A 13,115-nucleotide genomic window follows, 5' to 3' on the forward strand; every position below is an offset into this window, starting at 1 on the left:
GACAGCCTCTCCAGTGCTTTAACCTTATCAGTTGGAAGTGTTTCCAGGGCTTTAATTTGCCTCCTCTGTCATGATAAAGGCAAATACACAATATTCTCTTAACACTTCAGCCATGCTTCCTGCGTCACGTGCAAACCTCCTTTTGGTTCCCTCATTGAATATACTATTGACATGTGTAGAATCATTTGGCGTTCCCTTTTAAGTTAGTTGCCAGTCTCTTTTCATAACCACTCTTTGATTCCCTCATTTCCTTTCTCGTCACCCCTCTGAACCTTTCGTTGTTCAGCCTGGTTCTCAATTGCATTTTCTGCCTGATCTTTGTCTGAAGCAGACTTGTCCTGCTTTACTGTAATTTCCTTCTCTATTGTCATGCTGGGAACTGTGGATTTGTTGGGTATAAACTTTCACTGTGTCCAAGCCATCTCTTCTTTGTAAGTAGTCTGTTGTATAGCCACCACTTTTCCTGAAAATCTTTGGTTTCGGTTTATTCAGCCAAGATTTACACTTCGAGTCATATAGATACATAGCACGGAAACAGACCCTACAGTCCAACTCATCCATGCTGACTAAATAACCTAATCTAATCCCATTTACCAGCATTTGGCCCATATCCCTCTAAACCCTTCCTATTCATATACCCATCCAGATGTCTTTTAAATGTTGCAATTGTACCAGCCCTCATCATGTCCTCCGGCAGCTCATTCCATACACATATCACCCTCTGGGTGAAAAAGTTGCCCCTTAGGTCCCTTTTAAATCTTTCCCTTCTCACCCTAAACCCATGCCCTCTTGTTCTGGATTCCCCCACCCCAGGGAAGATGCCTTGTCTATTTACCCTATCCATGCCCCTCATAATTTGTAAACCTCTATAAGGCCATCCCTCAATCTCCAACGCTCCAGGGAAAACAGCCCCAGTCGATTCAACCTCCCCCTCTAGCTCAAATCCTCCAACCCTGGCAACATTCTGGCAAATCTTTTCTGAACCCTTTCAAGTTTCATAACATCCTTTCTACAGGAGGGAGACCAGAAATGCACACAATATTCCAAAAGTGGCCTAACCAATGTCCTGTACAGCTGCAACATGACCTCCCAACTCCTGTACTCAATGCTATGACCAATAAAGGAAAACAAACTAAATGCCTTCTTCACTATCCTATCTACCTGTAACTCCACTTTCATGGAGCTATGATCCTGTACTCCAAGATCTCTTTGTTCAGCAACACTCCCCTGCACCTTGCCATTAAGTATATAGATCCTGCCCTGATTTGCCTTTCCAAAATGCAGCACCTTGCATTTAGCTAAATTAAACCCCATCTGCAACTCCTCAGCCCATTGGCCCATCTGACCAAGATCCCATTGTACTCTGAGGTAACCTTTTATTGCTGTCCAGTACATTCACTTACCCCATTGAAATTGGCTTTACCTCTGTAAATCAATTTAACTCTGGATTGTTCACTATTTATAGCTCAGGTTGAGGTTCTGTATTTAAGTTTGCTCACTGATTTGGAAAGTTCGTTTTCAGACATTTTGTCACCATACTAGGTAACATTATCAGTAAGCCTCTGGTGAAGCACTGGTGTTATGGCTCCCTTTCTATTTATGTGTTTAGGTTTCCTTGGGTTGGTGATGTCATTTCCAGTTCTTTTTCTCAGAGGGTGGTAGATGGAGTCCAAATCGATGTGTTTGTTCATAGAGTTCTGGTAGGAGTGCTATGCTTCTAGGAATTCTCGTGTGTGTCTCTGTTTGGCTTGTCCGAGGATGGATGTGTTGTCCCAGTCAAAATGGTGTCCTTCCTTATCTGTATGGAAGGTTACTAGTGAGAGAGGGTCATATCTTTTTGGGGCTAGTTGGTGTTCATGTATCCTGGTGGCCAATTTTCTGCCTGTTTGTCCAATGTAGTGTTTGTTACAGTTTTTGCACGGTATTTTGTAAATGACATTAGTTTTGCTTGTAGTTTATATAGGGTCTTTTAAGTTCATTAGCTGCTGTTTTAGTGTGTTGGTGGGTTTGTGGGCTACCATGATGCCAATGGGTCTGAGTAGTCTGGCAGCCCTTTCTGAGATGTCTTTGATGTAGGGGAGAGTGGCTAGGGTTTCTGGACGAGTTTGGTCTGTTTGTTTGGGTTTGTTGCCGAGAAAGCGGCGGACTGTGTTCATTGGGTACCCGTTCTTTTTGAATACACTGTTTAGGTGATTTTCCTCTGCTCTGCGTAGTTCCTCTGTGCTGCAGTGTGTAGTGGTTTAATGTTTTAATGCAGCTTCTTTTGTGGGTGTTGGAATGATTGCTTTTGTTGTTCAATATTTGGTCTGTATGTGTTATTTTTCTGTAGACGCTGGTTTGAAGTTCCCCATTGGCAGTTCACTTTACTGCGACATCCAGGAATGGCAGTTTGTTGTTGTTTTCCTCTTTAGTGAATTTGATGCCAGTGAGGGTATTATTAATGGTCTTGAAGGTTTCTTCTAGTTTATTTCATTTAGTGATGACAAAGGTGTCATCCACATAGTGGACCCAGAGTTTGGGTTGAATGGTTGGCAGAGCTGTTAGTTTAAGTGTCTGCATTACTGCGTCTGCTAAGAACCCTGATATCGGAGATCCCATGGGTGTTCTGTTGTTGAAGGTGAAGTGGGTGGTAAGGCATAGGTCCACTAGTTTGATGATGTTGTTTTTGCTCTGAGGTTAGTGGTGTCTGGTGTATTATGCCTTTCTGTAGTCATCCTAAACTTTGCAATACAGGGAATTAGATTCCCTACAGTGTGGAAACAGGCCCTTCAGCCCAACAAGTCTACACTGCCCCTTCGAAGAGTAACCTTCCCAGACGCATTCCCTTACCCTATATTTACCCCTGGAGCAGGAGAATCGATGTTTCGGGCATGAGCCCTTCTTCAGGGCTTGTCTGTGTGGGTTTTCTCCGGGTGCTCTGGTTTCCTCCCACAATCCAATGATGTGCACATTAGGTGAATTGGTTATGCTAAATTGCCCATAGCGTTAGGTGCATTAGTCAGGGGTAAATATAGGAGAAAGTGAGGACTGCAGATGCTGGAGATCAGAGCTGAAAATGTGTTGCTGGAAAAGCGCAGCAGGTCAGGCAGCATCCAAGGAGCAGGAGAATCGACGTTTAGGGCATGAGCCCTTCTTCAGGAAGGAATGAGCCCTTCTTCAGGGCTCATTCCTTCCTGAAGAAGGGCTCATGCCCTAAACGTCGATTCTCCTGCTCCTTGGATGCTGCCTGACCTGCTGCGCTTTTCCAGCAACACATTTTCAGCTCTGATCTCCAGCATCTGCAGTCCTCACTTTCTCCTATATTTACCCCTGACTAATGCACCTAACGCTATGGGCAATTTAGCATAACCAATTCACCTAATGTGCACATCATTGGATTGTGGGAGGAAACCAGAGCACCCGGAGAAAACCCACACAGACAGTCACCCATGGCTGGGATCGAACCCGAGTCCCTGGTGCTGTGAGGCAGCCGTGCTAACCACTGAGCCACCGTATCACCCCATTAGGGAATGCTGTCCCTAATTGTACTTGATCCGCTTACCTGCTAGGTCGAATATTTACCTGATCCACATTCAAGGAGTTCTGACGAAGGCTCACTCGACTTGAAACATTAGCTTTGATTTCTCTCCCCAGGTGCTGTCAGACCTGCTGAGCTTTTCCAGCAGCTTCTGTTTTTATTTCTGATTTGCAGCGTCTGCAGTTCTTTCAGTGTTTTGGTTCAAGGAACTCTCAACACCCTTCTGCCTTTTATGCCTCCACCTTTCCAGCCTATACTTGAATAATTAAAGTCCTCCATTATTGGTACCCTACACTTCTTGCAGGTCTCTGTAATTTCCATGCAGTTCATTGACACCTTTCCCACTAGCTGATGGTCTATTGGCTAGAGCGAGCAATATAATTGCAACGTTTTTGTTCCTTAGCTCTAACCAGACAGAGTCTGTGGTTGAGCCTTTTAGGACATCTGCAATCTCAATCAATGACTCCTTAATCAACACTGCCACCCCATCCCCTTTTATTTCCTTGAGCACCCTCCCTCTTAACACATTAAATACTGAGGCCTACCCTTCTTAGAGTCACGTCGCTGTTCTAACAATGAGATTACAGTTCCTCACAATAAAGTGTTCATGCAACTCATCAATTTTATTTACCATGCTCTCACAAAAGCAATCCTGATTTAGAGTTTATTGATTTTCCCCTCACGCTGACTCCATTTAAGAAGTTACTATTCCCTATTCTGGTGCGATCTATCTCCCCCAATGTTTTGTGCATCCTGGTATTCCTCAATGTTATGAGATCCTGCTTCCACTGTTCAGGAGCAAACCACCCAGCACGGACAAATCCCACCCTCTCCTAGTCCATCCCAGTGTGCCAGGAATCCAAGGCCCTCCCTCTCTCCAGTCACACGTTCATCCGTTTGATCCTTCAGTTCCTATGTTATCTTCCTTGAGCAAACAGAAGGGCCCTGGGGCCCTACCGAACAAAGAGCCCGAGGGGTGTGGGTGCAGAGTTCCTTGAAAATGGAGTCACAGGTAGACGGGGTGTTGAAGAAGGCGTGCCTTCATTGGCCAGTGCATTGAGTATAAGAGTTGGGTCATCATGTTGTGGCTGTACAAGATGTGGGTGAGGCCACATTTTAGAATACTGTGTTCAATTCTGGTCTCCCTGCGAGAGGAAAGACGTTCTGGAATTTGAAAGGTTTCTACAAGATTGACAAGGAGGTTGCTGCGGTTGGAGGATCTGAGCTACAGGGAGAGGCTGAACAGGCTGGGGCTATTTTCTCTGGAGCGTCAGAGGCTGAGGGGTGACCTTATTGAGCTTTATAAAATCATGAGGGGCTTGGATAAGGGGAATAGCCAAGGTCTCTTCCCCAGGGTAGAGGAGTCCAAAACTAGACAGCATAAGTTTAAGGTGAGAAGGGAAAGATTTGAAAAGGACCCAAGGGGCAAATCTTTCACTCAGAGTGTAGTGTGTGCATGGAATGAGCTGCCAGAGGAAGTGGAGGAAATGGGTAAAATTATAGCATTTAAAAAGCATCTGGATGAGTATATGAATAGGAAGGGTTTGGAGGGATATAGGCCAGGTGCTGGCAGGTGGGACTAGATTGGGTTGGGATAACTGGTCGGCATGGACGGGTTGGACCGAAGGGTCTGTTTCTGTGCTGTATATCTCTATGACTCTATAACCGTACATACAGGGAGTAATCTGGAAATTGCTACTTCTGAGGCTCTGCATGCTAATTTTCTATTGAGCCCTACAGATTCTGATTTCTGGACTGCATCCAGTCTTCTCCTAGCTCGGTCATTCATGACAATGAGGGGCATGAGTGTTGGCCGTTTACCCTTCCACCTCCCCTCAGGGGCTCTGTGGGTGCTATGTGGGGACTCTTGACACAGGCACCAGGGAGGCAACGTGCCATCCTGGATTAAAGTTTGCCACCACAGACACGTCTAACTATTCCCCTAACTACTGCAACAGTATGTTCTTCCAGTCTCCCTTCGACCTGCCCTCCCCCATTCTACGCTAACATGTACAGCTGAGCCACCCCTGGCGCCATGTACTTGCCTCTGGTTGCCCAGGTGAGTCCCAGTGTTGGTTTGGAGAGCGGAATGCCCTCAGTACCAGCTGCCTGTCGGGTCACCCAGCTCCATCTCCCCCTGGCACTCGGAGTAGCTGCATCAATAAACCTGCTCCCAGCCTCATGGATGCTCCGGTTCCAGCCGCTGCTCTGGTTCCAAAAACCCAGGGCACCAGCTACCCAACTGATGGCACACGATCTGCACAAACGGGCATGGGAGGCATCCTGGTGTTCCCACACAGCAGAGGTGTATTCCCGAGGTAGGAATTGCCCTGCCATTTTTTTTTGATCATTAATTAACCATGCTTTTGCTAACGAGCAATGCTGATACTGTTGAACCTCACTGGCTTTAGTCAATCTTCTTAATACTGAGATGTTTGTCTAATAGTAATAAACATTACTCAAAATGTAAAAGTGAAAGCCAGTACCTATTACCTCTTGTTGCGACTTGATCTTTGTTAGTTTTTCATCTGCCAGTGTTGAAACTGGACCTCCGTTCAGTCAGCCTGCACTGAATGCCTTGGACTAGATTTGAGAAAGAGGCTATCCCTCAGAGTTAATGCTTTAAATCCCTTTTCTCGTTCCTGAATTCACCTTTGAACTGTGCAGACAGGCTGCCAAGTTGGCTGGCTAGCTCATCACCTTCCCAGTCACTGTCACCCCCACCCCCGGGCCCCAGGCAGGTGCCCATCATAGAGAAGGTGGGCAGATAAATTGGCAGGCCTCCCGCCATATGTAAATAAAGAATTAATGGTCAATTGAGGTTCTCAATGGACGGCATTATTACAGAGCCCATGTACGGTTGATAAGAACGTAAAGTGTAGGAGCAGAAGTAGATCATTAGGACCTATTGGGGGCACAGTCATAGAATCTCTACAGAACCGAAAGAGGCCATTCAGTCCATTGAGTCCACACTGACCCTCCACAGAGCATCCCACCCAGGCCCACCCTATCTCCACATTTTGCCAAGGCTAATCCCAGGGCAGAGGAGTACAAAACTAGAAGGAATAGGTTTAAGGGGAGAGGAGAAAGATTTAAAAGGGACCTAAGCGTCAACTCTTAGGGTGGTGCATGTATAGAACGAGCTGCTAGAGAAGGAAGTGGAGGTGGGTACAATGACACCATTTAAAAGACATTTGGACAGGGACATGAATAGGAAAGATTTAGAGGGATATGGGCCAAATGCTGGCAAATGGGACTAGATCAGTTTAGGATATCTGGTCAGTATGGACAAGTTGGACTGAAAGGTCTTTTTCCATGTTGTATAATGCAAACCCACCTAGACCACACATCCCTGGAAGCTGTGGACAATTTAGCATAGCCAGTCCACCTAACCAACACATCTTTGGACTGTGGGAGGAAACCAGCACAGACATAGGGAGAATGTGCAAACAGGAGAAAGTGAGGACTGCAGATGCTGGAGATCAGAGCTGAAAATGTGTTGCTGGAAAAGCACAGCAGGTCAGGCAGCATCCAAGGTACAGGAGAATCAACGTTTCGGGCATGAGCCCTTCTTCAGGAATGAGGAAGGTGTGCCAAGCAGGCTAAGATAAAAGGTAGGGAGGAGGGACTTGGGGGAGGGACGTTGGAAATGTGATAGGTGGAAGGAGGTTCCGCCTAGGAACCCTCCAACCACAAGGGATGAACTCAGATTTCTCCAGTTTCCTCATTTCCCCTCCCCCCACCTTGTCTCAATCCCAACCCTCGAACTCAGCACCACCTTCCTAACCTGCAATCTTCTTCCTGACCTCTCCGCCTCCCACCCCCACTCCGGCCTATCACCCTCACCTTAACCTCCTTCCACCTATCGCATTCCCAACGCCCCTCCCCCAAGTCCCTCCTCCCAACCTTTTATCTTAGTCTGCTTGGCACACCTTCCTCATTCCTGAAGAAGGGCTCATGCCCAAAACGTTGATTCTCCTGTGCCTTGGATGCTGCCTGACCTGCTGCGCTATTCCAGCAACACATTTTCAGAATGTGCAAACAGTCGCCCAAGGGTGGGGATGAACTTGGGTCCCTGGCACTGTGAGGCAGCAGTGCTAACCACTGAGCAACCGTGCTGCCCTAAGGAGATACCCTCCTACATTTCCACCTACTCCCATCTTCTTTCAAACCAGCTCCACCTCTACCCGCTTCTGTGACCCTGCTGAAAACCTCCCCGTCACCTGGAATTCCCTCCTTACTGGCATTGGGGATAGGGATACTTTTTGGATGGTTGGCGCAGACTTGGTGGGCTGAATGGCCTTTTTTCTGCTTCTGTAGGGATTCTATGATTCACTAAAAGTTCGCTTGTGTTGGATTTTCATGAACCCTTTCATGTTTTCAATTCAAATGGGAACAGAAGGAATACTGCTCATGAATCTTGTCCAATACTCCGCCCCATGTTCCATGTGTTTCTGTCAGATCAATTCATGGGGGTGAGACCAAAGCCTGCCACAATGAATCTGTAAAGCAGCTCAGCAATATCCTTTAATCTCAGGTCTGGGATAGAAATACTACCATGTAGGGAATAAAAGCTGACAACTGAATACCTCCAAGTTTTCTCCAATGAGATGGGTATGTGGTTGTTTTTAATTCTCTTAGTCAAATCTAATAGTGTTTCTACCATGAACCTATTGTAGTAATCAGTGAAAATATTCAGGGGATTAATCTGGGTCAGATACCATTGCTGTCAACACCGAGTACCTAATGCCACACTACACACTCGCGATACGGAATTTCCGATATAGTACTCTGTCAGAGGCAGAAGGTTTCAAATTCCAGTGCCACTGGTTTGTATTTTCAACGTTCTGCCTCAGACTCTTCATGGACATCTTCAAACCGTGACGACTCTTTGAATGGACCAACCACTTGACAGAGCAGCGAACCCAGCTGGAAGAGCTGCCACTTAGGAAGAGTCCAGGAGCTCACCTGATACCAGCAACGCCACCAGGAGGGGTGGCCGCTGCCGGTAATGCACTTCGGAGTGATAGGCCATGGATCTTCCCCCAACACCACAAGGTACAAATAGGAATCGGGGAGGGTTGAGGTTCAGTAGGGGCCGGAGGAGGGTCAGTGGCAAGGATGGAATGGAGTAGTCCCCAGTGGGATCTCCTTGGTCTGGCACAACCCCAACGCGAGAAACCCCATGTGTTCTCCAGTCTCCCTGTAGGTCTTTTGTTGAATACCGGCAGCAGTGGGATGAAGCCCATTGTGCCTGCTGAAGTACTTCAATCAGTGTGAATGGTTTTCCCCAGCCTTGCCATCACCCCGTCCCTTGGAACTCAATCCAATCTGCACCCCACACCTTCATCACTCTAACAGTATCCACCCACAGTGTGGGAACCACACTTTTTTTATGGGAGAGGCATAAGCAGAGTGGCACAGTGGCTCAGTAGTCAGCACTGCTGCCTCACGGGACCCGGGTTTGATTCCAGCCTCGGGCGACTGTCTGTGTGGAGTTTGCACGTTCTCCCTGCGTCTGCGTGGGTTTGCTCTGAGTGCTCTGGTTTCCTCCCACAGTCTGAAGATGTTCAGGTTAGGTGGATTGGCCATGTTAACTGGCCCATAGTGTGCACTCTAGGTGGGTTGGCTATGAGAGATGCAGGGTTACAGGGATAGGGTAGGGGGTTGGATCTGGTTGGGATGCTTTTTGCAGGGTCAATGTGGACTCAATAGGCCGAATGGCCTGCTTCCATGCTACAGGGGTTCTGTGACATGTGAAGGGTGGATTTTAATGCTCATGTAAGTGGCATAATCTGAAGGGATATAAATTCTCAGCCCTTTAAAAAGTGTATTTGAAAACGGTTTCACCAACTGCTTTTAAAAAAAAAATCTCTGGTTGAGTATATTGATCAAGAAGCTGCCTGGTGTGGCTAGGTAAAAGTCTCAGCCACCTTTATTTTCAATTTCAATAAATTTTGTGTTAAATAAAAATTGGCAAGAGTTGTTATCAAGTCTGAAATTGTTGTAAATGCTTTCAAAAGGCCATTATCTAAGCAGGGTCCTATACAGTCAATTTGATTGCTAGCTTTAACAAGGTTTTAAGTGGTTAGCCGCTTGATGGGAGATATGACGGGGTGTGAAGGGACCTATGGGATTATGAAGGGACATCAGCTGGGGGGGGGAGGTTTGAAGGGATGCAATGGGTGAGGCTTGGAAAGATGAATAGCATTTAATACAGCTGGGCCCAGGTCCCCGAAAACAGGGAAGGGGATTTGTAGCTCACTTCCATTCTCGGCCCCTGGCCTTTGGCTCTCGCCTGCCCTCCCATCCCATAGCGATTTCTCGACTTGATCTTCGCAACTCCGCTGTGAAAGTTAGCCTCAATATATTCCACAGATGTAAAACAAGATGCAGGCAAATTCAAAACAACTAAGAACAAATAACTATGAAACGCCAACTGCTGTTTACAAACAATTTTCTGACAGGCGGTTCATCTCAGAAAATTGCAATCAGCCACAATGACCTGAATTCACATAAGAGTTACTGAAAAGAGTAGCCATAAAAGGATAGCCAAGGTCCACAGTGAAACATTGCATCACGTGTTACAACCACAATCTTCTCTTTGAACAATGCCAATGGGTGAGCCACAGTTTACACGGAAATGTTCAAGACTAAATCTCCTTCATTGCGTCAAATTGGTGTAGCTGAGTTAAACAAAGACTTGCATTGATGTAGCACCTTTCACAATCTCAGGATATCCCAAAGTGCTTTGCAAACCAGGGAAACAGGTACCCTCTGCAGTTTGGCCACTTATAACACAAGGAAATATGACACCAAAATTGCACAAAGCATTTTGATGTTTAAACAGGATGGGGAAATGGCTTATTAATTAGTATTGATCTTCTTTATATTCGGAGAGAGTATTGAGGCTGGGGATAGGGGAGCCTGGTTTCAATTGGCTCATTGTAGGAAGCTGAGGCCAAAATGTCACTGAAAAAAGCATTAAAAGGATTCTGGATGAATTACACCCAGTTTGGAGCCAGTGTGACTACATCTCACCTCTTATAGTGCTCAAGGTGATATTTATAGCTGTGCAAAATTGTCATTAACGAGATGAGCAGAGTCTAAGTAGCACTGAGAATGGAATGTGTCTGGTATGACATTGCCATCTGCTGGTGCAGTAGCACATGAAGATCACATGACAATCATAAACATATGGACGCGAATGGAATAGCGTAGGTTAGATGGGCTTCAGATTGGTTCCACAGGTCGGTGCAACAACGAGGGCCGAAGCGCCTGCACTGCGCGGTAATGTTCTTTGTTTTATGTTCTATGTTCATCGCAGAATTGATCGATGTGCCCAAAGTGTTGATTGCCATAAGACCAGACAATGGAGGTGCCAATGTCAGCCATTCAGCCCATTGAATCTGTTCTGCCATTCAAAGAGATCATGGCTTGTCTGACGATGCTGCCTTTTCCCCATAACCTTTGATTCCTTCACTGTTTAAAAGCCTACCTATCTCAGCCTTGAATGCAGTTATTAATCCTGCCAGGGCATCCCTCTGCTGTAAAAAATTCCACAGATTCACTATCCTGTGAAAGAAGAAATTCCTCCTTACTGGGCAAACCCTCGTTCTAAGATGCTGCCCTCTAATAAGACTTTCCCACAGGGCGGCATGGTAACTCAGAGGTTGGCACTGCTGCTTCACATCACCAGGGATCCAGGTTCGATTCTACCCTTGGGTGACTGTCTGGGTGGAGTTTGCGTGTTCTCCCTGTGTGGGTTTCCGCCCACAGTCCAAAGGTGTGTAGGTTAGCTGGATTGGCCATGTTAAATTGCTCCATAGTATCCAGGAATGTGCAGGCTAGGTGGGTTAGTCATAGGAAATGTATGGTTACAGGGATTGGTCTGGGTGGGATGCTGTTCAGAGGGTAGGTGTGGTCTCAATGGGCAGAATGGCCTGCTTCCAGACTGTAGGGATTCACCAGGGAAAGCAAACTTTCAAAATCCACCCGATAAAGTCTCTGAGGAGTCTTATAAGTTTCAATAATCTCTTCATGTTGCCAAAGCGCATAAACTCACATTTCCCCACATTATGTTCTGTCTGCCAAGTTTTTGCCCATTCACTTAACCTGACCATGTCTCTGCAGACTCTTTGTAAGTTATTGAGAAGCGTAGGAAAGTTCACTAATCAGCAACTGCCTGGATTGTAATTGAAGTTAAAACCAGTTCCAAACAAAATACAACTTGCTTGTACTTACTAACCTTCTTAATAAACTCAAGTTAGTTTCCCACTGGTCTTTCAAACAGCCATACAATTACTTTCTTCATGTGACCAGACTAAATTTCCTCTCCATGGCCATGGGAGAAATGAACAGCTCATTATTTCCTGATTAATTGATATCGCTTGAGTGCTACTACTGGCCAGGGGGATGTCCCCTGCCATTCACAGTGCTTCTGTGGGATCATTTGAAACCACCTAAAGAGGGAAAGCAAGGTCTTGGTTTAATGAAGACAGCACCTCTGACCGTGCTGCACACCCTCGGGATGGCAGCTTGAATCTCAAGTTTGATTTCGTGCGCATCTTCAAGTCTTCGGGATTGTGGCCTAAGGCAGACCTGTCAATGAATGAATAGGGTTACCTGCGAGCCAAGTTTGACACCTCAGGTAAAACGTAACCAAGGCAGCTATCGTTTTGCTACAAGTTAGTTTGGATTTGCAGGAAACATCGCTGTCAGATGAAGGTCATGTTGATTTTGGCCTTCTTTTTTTCTAGAAACAATATGGTGGGAGGGTAGGGTGGGAGAGCCACACTTTTAAGGTGAAAGGCAGAGGGTTTAGAGAGGTTTTGAAGAAAGATTATTTTACATCCAGAGGTGGTGGTAGTGGTGGGCATTTGAAAAGCTGTCTGGAGGGTAGTTGAGGCAAATTACCTCAGAAACTTCAGAAACTATCTGGAGGACAACAGTGAGTCAAGATGGCGGCAGAGTAACAGCGCTGCGTCTGAGCTCCTGGTCTGGGGCACATCCGCTCCCATCTGCTTTCTTTGTTTCTGTTTTTTTCTTCTTTTCATTTCTGCTCTTTTTCTTGTTTCAAACACTCTCTTGGCATCTTTGGCAGGAGGAAGGTGGGCACGTGCAGAAGTGGTGGCAACAGAATCGGCTCCTCCCAGGTGGAGAGACATGTATGGAGAGGGAGCAAACCCAGCGCAGAGGGGAGAGTGGGCCCAGTGCGGGGGGAGAGTGACCCCAGTGCAGGGGAGAGCAGGCCCAGTGCGGGAGGAAAAAGCGAACCCAGTGCGGTGGGAGAGTGGGTCCAGTGCTGGGGGAGAGCAGGCCCAGTGCGGGGGGAGAGTGGTCCAGTGCAGGGGGAGAGTGGGTCCACTGCGGGGGAGAGTGGTCCAGTGCAGGGGGGTGGGGGGAGAGAGCAAGTGCAGTGTGGAGGAGAGAACAAGCCCAGTGTGGGGGAGAGTGCATGCCCAGTGTGGGGGGAAAGCAAGTTCTGAGGCAGCATCAGTCAAGTAGGCCCAGCAGTAACAAATGGCGTCTGAGGGTCAGCGGTGAAGGTCTGGCACTGGTAGTGGCGAAGCTATGGCAGGTGGGCTTCACGGCAATA

The 13,115-nt window shown here is 46.9% G+C and overlaps 1 pseudogene; it reads right to left on the reverse strand.

The window, feature by feature from the left end:
* Positions 1-1,629: 1,629 nt before the first annotated feature.
* On the reverse strand, positions 1,630-8,552 carry LOC148149586 (uncharacterized; annotated as a pseudogene).
* Positions 8,553-13,115: the final 4,563 nt, after the last annotated feature.

The sequence above is a fragment of the Chiloscyllium plagiosum genome, unplaced genomic scaffold (genome assembly GCF_037043375.1).
Source record: "Chiloscyllium plagiosum isolate Xiang-an unplaced genomic scaffold, Cpla_swu_hap1 HiC_scaffold_7, whole genome shotgun sequence".
NCBI lineage: Eukaryota > Metazoa > Chordata > Chondrichthyes > Orectolobiformes > Hemiscylliidae > Chiloscyllium > Chiloscyllium plagiosum.